Source organism: Aotus nancymaae, unplaced genomic scaffold (genome assembly GCF_030222135.1).
Source record: "Aotus nancymaae isolate 86718 unplaced genomic scaffold, 86718_ANA_hifiasm-v0.15.2.pri h1tg000014l, whole genome shotgun sequence".
In the NCBI taxonomy this organism is placed as follows: Eukaryota; Metazoa; Chordata; class Mammalia; order Primates; family Aotidae; genus Aotus; species Aotus nancymaae.
The window spans coordinates 111,035,891-111,045,112 of NW_026988425.1; the positions used below are offsets into that span (position 1 = coordinate 111,035,891).

The 9,222-nt window shown below is 43.5% G+C and overlaps 1 non-coding gene across 1 annotated transcript; it reads left to right on the forward strand.

The window, feature by feature from the left end:
* Nucleotides 1-1,696: 1,696 nt before the first annotated feature.
* LOC135274959 (U6 spliceosomal RNA) lies at nucleotides 1,697-1,799 on the forward strand. The gene has a single exon (XR_010342700.1). It is a non-coding gene; the product is annotated as a U6 spliceosomal RNA (small nuclear RNA).
* The last annotated feature ends 7,423 nt before the right edge of the window (nucleotides 1,800-9,222 follow it).

The following is a 9,222-nucleotide window of genomic DNA, read 5'->3' on the forward strand; positions in this document are numbered from 1 at the left end:
GGAAAAGAGAAAGTACGAAAGAAATTCAAGAAAAGTTTTTGGAACAGAAAGACTGAGTCTTTAAATAATGTGTGCAAGTATAACTGGACAAAAATAAATAAAAACAGAATTTTTAAAAGGAGGAACAGGATCAACCTGAAACAAACAGCTATCATTTCAGTGGCATGCTGAGATGCTGCTCTGTTTACTGAAATAAGAAAGTTGGAAGTCCTAGGAGGAAGAAAAGTTCAGTTCTCACCTGGGTGACTTCTGGCACTGTTAGCAGCACAGCAGAGCGTCCGGAGAGTTAGAAATCCTCTGTTGAAAATTAGAAGAACAGAGCGAAATATGAGTCATTTGTATACAGGTATTATGAAAAGCATCCAGGAAAGTATGTTTGCCCTGAGAGTGGAGAGAGAAAAGGTGAGGGTGGGTGGGGGAGGACTAGATAGAAGAAGGAAAGTGAGAGAAATTTGAGGCAGGAGAACAGAAAATACTATGAGGAAACTAAGAAAGATTGTACAGAGCTTTGAGAAGAAAAATGTATGTGGGATTTAGTATGTCTGAGAGCAACAGTGGGATGAGATCTGAGAAGCCACTGGATGATTTGACCATTAGAAAGTAACTGAAGATGTTTAAGAGAGAAATTTTAGTTGGACCCAAGTGTGCACAGGAGGGCAAGAGGTAGAACCCAAGGAGATGTTTTTCAATTTATTTGTATTTTCTGCATACAAATAATACTGGCATTTTGGGTTGCACCTTTTAAATAACAGGCTGAAAACAATACCATTCAAGTCAGAAATAGTTTTAACATGATCACCAAAGGCGACGTTCCAGACATCCAAAGCATCTCCCTGGGCACCAACTGGACCTGCTGCTGTTCCTCCCACGTCTTCCTTAACACGACCCACTCGGGCTGCGCTTGGTAGATGTGGACTGCCCAGATGTTTGGAAACTTGACCTAAATATTAAACTTTACTTGGTCTTGATTGTCATTTATGACAGCATAAAAATTGTCTTGCTTTATCAAAATGCACATTTGAAAATTATGGTGGATAAAATGCCTTTTCTAACAGTAGGATCAGAGATCAGACTGGCAAACCATGTCCGAGTTTTTCTGGTTATTTTAAAGAAGGTAGAGCTGAACTCACATCAAAGCCTTTACAGTAAACACCATGTATCTCCTCTTAATTGCAAAGCTGGCTTGTATATTTTTTAAGATAAAGGAAAAGCAAACAGTGATCCCTTTCCAAGTTTGCAGTTCACATTGAACCTTACCGAGTGCTTGGAATAAACTGTAGTCCAGTTACCTACTGCATTGAGTACAATACGTGTTTGTGCACACCCTGGATTGCTTGTGTTTTTCCTTTTCACAATTTTTGCTTTGTTTTCAAAGTGTACTTCTCTGATACTTATTTTTAAATTTGCTTCACATTTTTTTTTCCAATGAGATCTCATTATGTTGCCCAGGCCAATTTGGGCTCAAAGGATCTTCCTGCCTCAGCCTTCTGAGTAGCTGAGATTACAGGCACACACCACTGTGCCAGAAGTGCTCTGATATTTAGAAGCACTGAGATATGGAATGTGATCTGCCTGTGATTTTCTTTCCAGTGGGAATGGCTCAGGTGTTTGTTGTTTTCTAGAGCCTACCTAATCATTGAAGGCAGTAGAGCTGAAGCATGTTTTTACCTGAGAAGTACTTTCTATGCTTGCAAAAGTACTTTCTATGCAGCATATATACAAAAATTAGAATGATACAAAGATTAGCATGGCCCCTGCTCAAGGATGACACGTAAGTCTATGAAGCATTTCGTATTTTTTTAACTTAAAAAAAAAGCACTTTCTAAGGGTGGCAATCAGAATGTCCATGTGTTTTTTAAGTGCCTTGAGCCTCCTGTTGCTCATTACTCCCTTTGAGGCCCATGAAGTAAGCACCTCAGAAGCACATTTATAATTGCTGATGAAATCTTTTTAAGCTATTCAATAAATTTTGAGGAAGGGCAGGTTTCCCCACAGCTAAGCTTCTTTTATTTGCTAAGGAGCATGGATTTTCCATCTCCAAATCACTGGGTACTTGTTTGTTTTTCTGTAAAACACAAAAGTAGATAGTATACCCTACTTGTGTAAAACAGAATTGGATTTTTAACTGTCAATTTTTCTGAAAATCATCTTTTAATTTTTTTTCTGATTGTGCTGTTTTTTTTCCACAATAAAGAGAAAGGGTTCCCCTGACTCACTAGACTACTGACAAGTACATCATTGTTGTATCACATAGCACTCTTTTTTGTTTTTTTTTTGAGATGGCGTCTTGTTCTGTCACCCATACTGGAGTGCAGTGGTGCAATATTGGCTCACTGCAACCTCCATCTCCTGGGTACAAGCAATTCTCCCACCTCAGCTTCCCAAGTGGCTGGGATAACAAGCGTGCACCACCACATCTGGCTAAGTTTTTTTGTATTTATAGTAGAGATGGGGTTTCACCCTATTGGCCAGGCTGGTCTTCAACTCCTGACCTCAATTGATCCACCTGCCTTGGCCTCCCAAAGTGCTGGGAGTAAAGGCGTGAGCCACCACGCCTGGCTCACATAGCATTCTTTACTTGAACATAGCATATGCTCTCTTGGCTGTGTGTCACTTTTTATATGAACAGTAAACAATTTGATGATGGCATGGAAGATGTGTGACAAACAAACATAAAATTAATTGGCAACAGCTTTTCCACCACATGGGTGAGTTTTATTACAAATTGATAATAGAATCAGGGTAACATTTGGGGGTGATCATGAATAGCTGAACCTTGGATAGGGCTGCATGGACAGAAGGCATGTCAGCACACCTTCAGCTCGGGATTTGGAAACAGGTCTCAACAGCTGTCTACACTTCTTGGATCTGTAAGAAGAGAGAAGTCACCAGGATTTCATCAGAGGCCTTTTTTTTTTTTCCAAACAGCATTGTAATAAATAAATAAATAGTACTGCTTATTTTGTTGTTTAATAGTCTGCTGTGGAGGATGGCCAAGGCCTGCCTCCAGTGAAGATGTGTCATTCCAATAATTGTTATAGGTCAGTGGTGACATATCCACCGTGGGAGGCTGGATTCACAAACACAGCAGCATGCCATTTGGAATAGTAATATGTAGAACAGCTGATGCTGGGATGCTTAGGCAGTCCGTATTGTCCAACCTCACTATTCTACTTGAATTGTGAATCAGCTGGTTCAAAGAAAAAAACCAAAAAACACTGAAGTATGTAGAGAAGAGTGCATTGGGACAATCCAAGGCCAGGCTTTGAGGTCCTACCACTACATCATGTGATTTTTAGTCTAACCCTTTTGGAGTAATTTCTTTGGCATGATTATTTGTAAGTAGCAGACAATAAATGGATTTTATATTATAAACACAATTGATGAGGTTTTGCCTCTTTTTCCTTTTTATTAAACATACATAGGTGTAACCTCTTAATTTTTCTTGTCATAAATTACACATTTGCCATTTTATTTCAGTCTTAGTGTTTCCTTTGTTTTCTTTGGGGTTGCATATGGATTGTTAGTAATTTGTGTTTCTCTCTTACAGTTATTTGGAAAATATATCTGTTTTAAATCATTGCATTTCTTTTTTTTTTTTTTTTTGAGACCAAGTATCCCTCTGTCTCCCAGGCTGGAGTGAAGTGGCATGATCTCAGCTCACTGCAACCTTTGCCTCCCGGGTTCAAGCAATTCTCCTGTCTCAGCCACCTGAGTAGCTGGGATTACAGACGCATGCCACCATACCCAGCTAACTTTTGGGTCTTTAGTAGAGACATGTTTCACCATGTTGGCCAGGTTGGTCTCCAACTCCTGACCTCAAGAGATCTGCCCACCTCAGCGTCCCAAAGTGCTGGGATTATAGATGTGAGCCACCATGCCCAGCAAATTGCCTTTCTATGCTTTTATTTTTATTTTTTAGTTTTTTGGAGACAGAGTCTTACTCTGCCACCCAGGCTGGAGTGCAGTGACACAATCATGGTGGCTCACTACAGTGTTGAAACTTGCACACAAGTGATCCTCTCCTATCAGCCCCCCCAACCCAGTAGCTGAGACTATGAGCGTATGCCACCATGTCCAGGCTTTTAAATTTGTTTGTAGAGATGCAGTCTCACTATGTTGCCCAGGTTTGTCTCAGACTGAGCCTCAAGTGATCCTCCCACATCAGCCTCCCAAACCACTAGAATTACAGGCATGAGCCTCTGTGCCCAGGTGCCTTTCTCTTCTTTTCAAAAAATATGCTTGAAAATTCATTTTTTCAGTCATCAAAGCCAAGACTGAAGTAAATTCTGCATCTAATAAGCTTCCTGCCACCTCCAGCTTGCTGGCCATTGTTAATTTCACTGGAATTTATAAACCAAATTGCTATTTCCTGTTATTTTTTACATTATATATCTTACCCTCAAATTTTGTTCTTGACTTTTCCACTACATTTTGTTATCGCCGTTATATTTATTATTTAGTCTTTATTTCATGAAGTGTCTAATGAGAAAATCTTAATTTGGGTTCCTTTCTTTGATAATGTTTCCAGGAAATATGACTGGGTTACGTATGCATCCCAGCAATTTCCTAGGAAGAGAGATATATTTTCTGAGACTTCGTATATCAGTGTGTCTTTTGGTTACCATTCTTTTTGTTAATGGCAATATGATGTCTTTTATAGACCCATCCTACATATTTTTTTCTAAGTTATTTTGCCATCCTTCAATATTACATTTTACTGTCTTAAGGCATTATTTGTAGATTGAGTTTTTGCTTTCTAATATCCATGTTTAATTACCACTTTCATCTTCTCCTGAGTGTTCTGGGAGAATATCTGAACTCTTCTTTTTTTTTTTTTTTGAGATGGAGTTTCCCTCTTGTTGCCCAGGCTAGAGTGCAATGACACAATCTCGGCAGCTCACTGCAAATTCTGCCTCCCCTGTCTCAGCCTTCCAACTAGCTCGGATTACAGGCATGTACCACCATGCCAGGCTAATTTTGTATTTTTAATAGAGACTGGGTTTTACCATGTTGGTCAGGCTGGTCTTGAACTGCTGACCTCAGGTGATCCACCTACCCCTGCCTCCCAAAGTGCTGGGATTGCAGGCGTGAGCCACCGCACCTGGCCCTCTCTACTTCATATCTGATTTGATCTTCTTCAGTGTCAATTCAGTTCATTACATCCGAAGCAGGTTTTACTTATGAGGGAATTAGAGTATCAATTAGAGTATTAAAAAGCACTAGAAGGTCTGGGTATGGTGGCTCACATCTGTAGTCCTAGCACTTTGGGAGGCCAAGGTGGGCATCTTGAGCCCAGGAGTTGGAGACCAGCCTGGGCAACATGGTGAAACCCCGTCTCTACAAAAAAATACAAAGATTAGTTGAATGTGGTGGTGCACACCTGTGCTTACTTAGGAGGCTGGAGTGAGAGGATCACTTGAGCTCAACAAGTCAAGGCTATGGTGAGCTGTGATTGTGCCACTGCACTCTAGCCTGGGTGACAGAGTGAGACCCTATTTCCAAAAAAGAAAAAAGGAAAGAAAGGAAAAAAAAAAAACCCTAAAAAGCCTAAAGTCACATTTCCCAAAGTTAGTGAATGAGTCAGAGTTTAAATCCAGGGCTGTATGGCGAGAATGCCTGTTTTACTCTGCTATACTGTCTCACCTGTAAATGTTTTGCTTTGTCTTTCTGAAACAGGGTCTTACTCTGTCACCCATGCTGAAGTGCAGTGGTGCCATCACAGCTCACTGCACGTAAATGGTTTTCCTAGATTTGTATTTTAATCAAACCTTCAGAGAAACAGTGCTCGCTGTTCCCTTTTGCTGTGGACGTTTTGCATTGCCTCATCTTATCTCGTTCCTATTTTTCTGTCTTTGTTAATTCAACCTTATAAAGGATGATGGCTGCAGACCTGGGCTTGCCCGCTGAGATAGTCCATGGGTGCTTATAGACTTATTCTAGAAGGACTTCCCCCTCCGTCAACAGCCTGCAGACCATTAGTGTTTTCACCTTCTGAAGAGATTGTGTAGGGCCCTGGGTTTGGAATCATAGAAGGCCCAGGTGCAAACCCCAGCAGCGCCGAATAGCAGTTGTGCAGCTCGGGTGGGTGAGCTGCTTAGCCCGGCTGACCCAGCCACGCGTGATGCCTGTCTCGCGAGACCAGCGTAGGGCGAGTCTGAAGAGGGCACCCATGAAAGGAGCCAGTGGCCGGTTGGGCGCTCTCTTGGCCCCCACCCAGGCTTCCCGCGCCACCGCTGGGCTCGAGGGGCCGCGTCCCAGGATGCACCGCTGCGGGGACCCCTTTCCGGGCCTCGCTGACCCAGACCCGCCTCGGCCCAGGACTGAAGAGGAGGCAGGTGCGGACGGGGACGGGGACGGGGACGGGGACGGGAGGTGGAGGGAGAAGGGCCCTCAGGCCCTGCTCGCCGCGGTGTGTGGGGTTGCCCGACCGCGCCCCCAGCAGGTGCTGCCCAGGCCCCCGCCGAGGGCCCGTGTCCCCGCGCAGGCCGAGGCCGAGAGAGAGCCCGCGTCCCCGCGGAGGTAGAGCCTGAGAGAGGGCCCGCGTCCCCGCGCAGGCCGAGGCCGAGAGAGGGCCCGTGTCCCCGCGGAGGTAGAGCCTGAGAGAGGGCCCGCGTCCCCGCGGAGGTAGAGCCTGAGAGAGGGCCCGTGTCCCCGCGCAGGCCGAGGCCGAGAGAGGGCCCGTGTCCCCGCGCAGGCCGAGGCCCAGAGGCCCGTGTCCCCGCACAGGCGGTGTCCTGGGCCTCGGTGCCGCCCCCTCACTGCAGCCCCTGTGTACTGGGCCTTGCAAAGTCCGTTAGGAGCGCTCCAGGGCTACTGCGCCCAGCGGTTAACAACGTTGTGATGACTTTTGTGGGTTTCTATGTTGCAAATTGACAAGAGGGTTGCTGGGTTGGGTCCCCCTCCTCTGGACACTAACCCCACGCATGTAAACAGGGATCTGGCCCAGATTCCAGCTGGGTGCCGAGGCGGGGGATTCAGTGGGGACCCCGACATGTGCTGGAGGCCTGGACGTGTGATTCCACTGCCACCATCTCCTTTACCCCGGCTACAAAGCCTCCCGGAGTGCTCTTTGTTTTTCCCAGGTGTAAGTTATTTGCCCTGTATCACGTGTAAACGAGCACTAAAGATACCCTTTTACTTATTCTCAAATTCAAAACATGTGTCGAGGGTCCAGAATGTACCTAGAACTTACAATTCTAGATGCTAGGACCTCAAAGATAAGAAAGGCACCCACCCATGGCCAGGCGCAGAGGCTCAGGCCTGTAATCCCAGCACTTTGGGAGGTTGAGGCGGGCGGATCACCTGATATCAGGAGTTTCAGACCAGGCTGGCCAACATGGTGAAACCCCAGCTCTACTAAAAATACAAAAATTAACCAGGCATGGTGGCCGGTCGCTTGTGAGCCCAGCTACTCAGGAGACTGAGGCAGGAGAATAGCTTGAACCCGAGAGGCAAAGGTTGCAGTGAGCCGAGATCATGCCACTGCACTCCAGCCTGGGTAACAAGAATGAAACTTCTAAAAAAAAAAAAAGTAAGTAGGAAAGAAAAAATAAAAGAAAAAGAGAAAGGCACCCACCCCTCGCTTGTCGTAGTTCGGAGGACTAAAACACTGTGATATTTGAGCTTACCCCAGTTTCAAAAATCTGATTAGAAAATGTTTTCAAATCACCTGAAATGAGAACAGACTCTAAGTCGTACGTAGAGTATAGAAATGGTGAAGCAGTCCAATTAGGTTGGTTTGGGCAGCATCAATGTGCATCGTCATGCCTTAACAGTCAGAAAGCCAGCACCAGGATCCACACCAACAATTTTCAAAATGAAGAGTCTAGATTAGAGCTGAATATGCGGGGTGTGGTGGCTCACACATGTAATCTCAGCACTTTGGGAGGCCAAGGCCCACAGATCACTTGAGGTCAGGAGTTCGAGACCAGCCTGGCCAATTTAGTGAAACCCCGCCTCTACTAAAAATACAAAAATTAGCCAGGCGTAGTGGTGGGTGCCTGTAATCCCAGCTACTCAGGGGGCTGAGGCAGGAGAATCACTTCAACCGGGAAGGCAGAGGTTGCAGTGAGCTGAGATACTGCCACTGCACTCCAGCCTGGGTGACAGAGCAAGACTCTGTCTCAAAAAAAAGGGGGGGGGGGGGGAAGATTAGACCTGAATAAACAGTAGAGTTTATCACAAATAGATAACATGGATAAGTACTATTTTGTGAAAATTTGGTTTCAGTTAGAAAATGTAGGTCTATTTGCATTAGATCATGATATAAAATGTATTTAATGTAAATTTTACATTCTTAAAACTGTTACATGGTTTGAACCAGGATATATATGTTACATATACCAAAAATGCCCTTGTGGTAGTAATAATTACTGCATACTCATTATTTACATGATTGGAACTGTAGAAGAGTTCAATGGTATTTTTTGCTCTAATTAGCTCCATGTTTTTACATTTACTTTACATATATTAGCATGGCATGTGTTTGGGTATCAGATCCATCACACTAAGAATAGATCATCCCTGACTTGTAAGGAATGCAATGGCAGAATTGCTCCAGTATGTGAGAACTGTCGCTGTGGCGGTTGCTGATTATGGAAGCCGTAAGCCATCATTGTTACCATGAAAATATGCATGATTTATACATTACTTCTACTGTTGCCATGTTTGACCAAACCAGGATCTTTTGCTTTACATTGTTTCTCCTGTAACAAAGTAAAGAAGTTCAACAGTCCAAGAGTTTTCTGGTCTGTTTCACTTATTATGTTACTTTCTCAGAAGGCTTAGGACCTTGGTAATAGTTCATTTTTGAGGCTGAAGGGGTTTCATTATTAACAAGTCAGATAATTTTCATTTCAGCTTTGATAAGCTATTTTTTAAAATTTTTGAGCAAAGGTTGAAACACTTCATGCTTATTGTAATAAGTAGTTTTTTCTATTTTGATTGATTAGTTGGTTGATTTTGATTTTAAGAACTTAAACAGTTTATATTTCTAGGAAATAATTTCCTGGTGTACTATTTAACCTCTAATGGTTAGTCCAGACATTTAATTGTAAGTGGTTAGTACCCCATTTTGTAAATAGGCCTTGCAGAGGGTTTAACAGGATCAAGCAAATTATTTTTATTTTAACTATACTTACTGGTGTCAAGACTGCTTTACCAAAAGCTCCATAAATGAATGAATGAATGTTATAATTTATTTAAACATTGTGACATGTG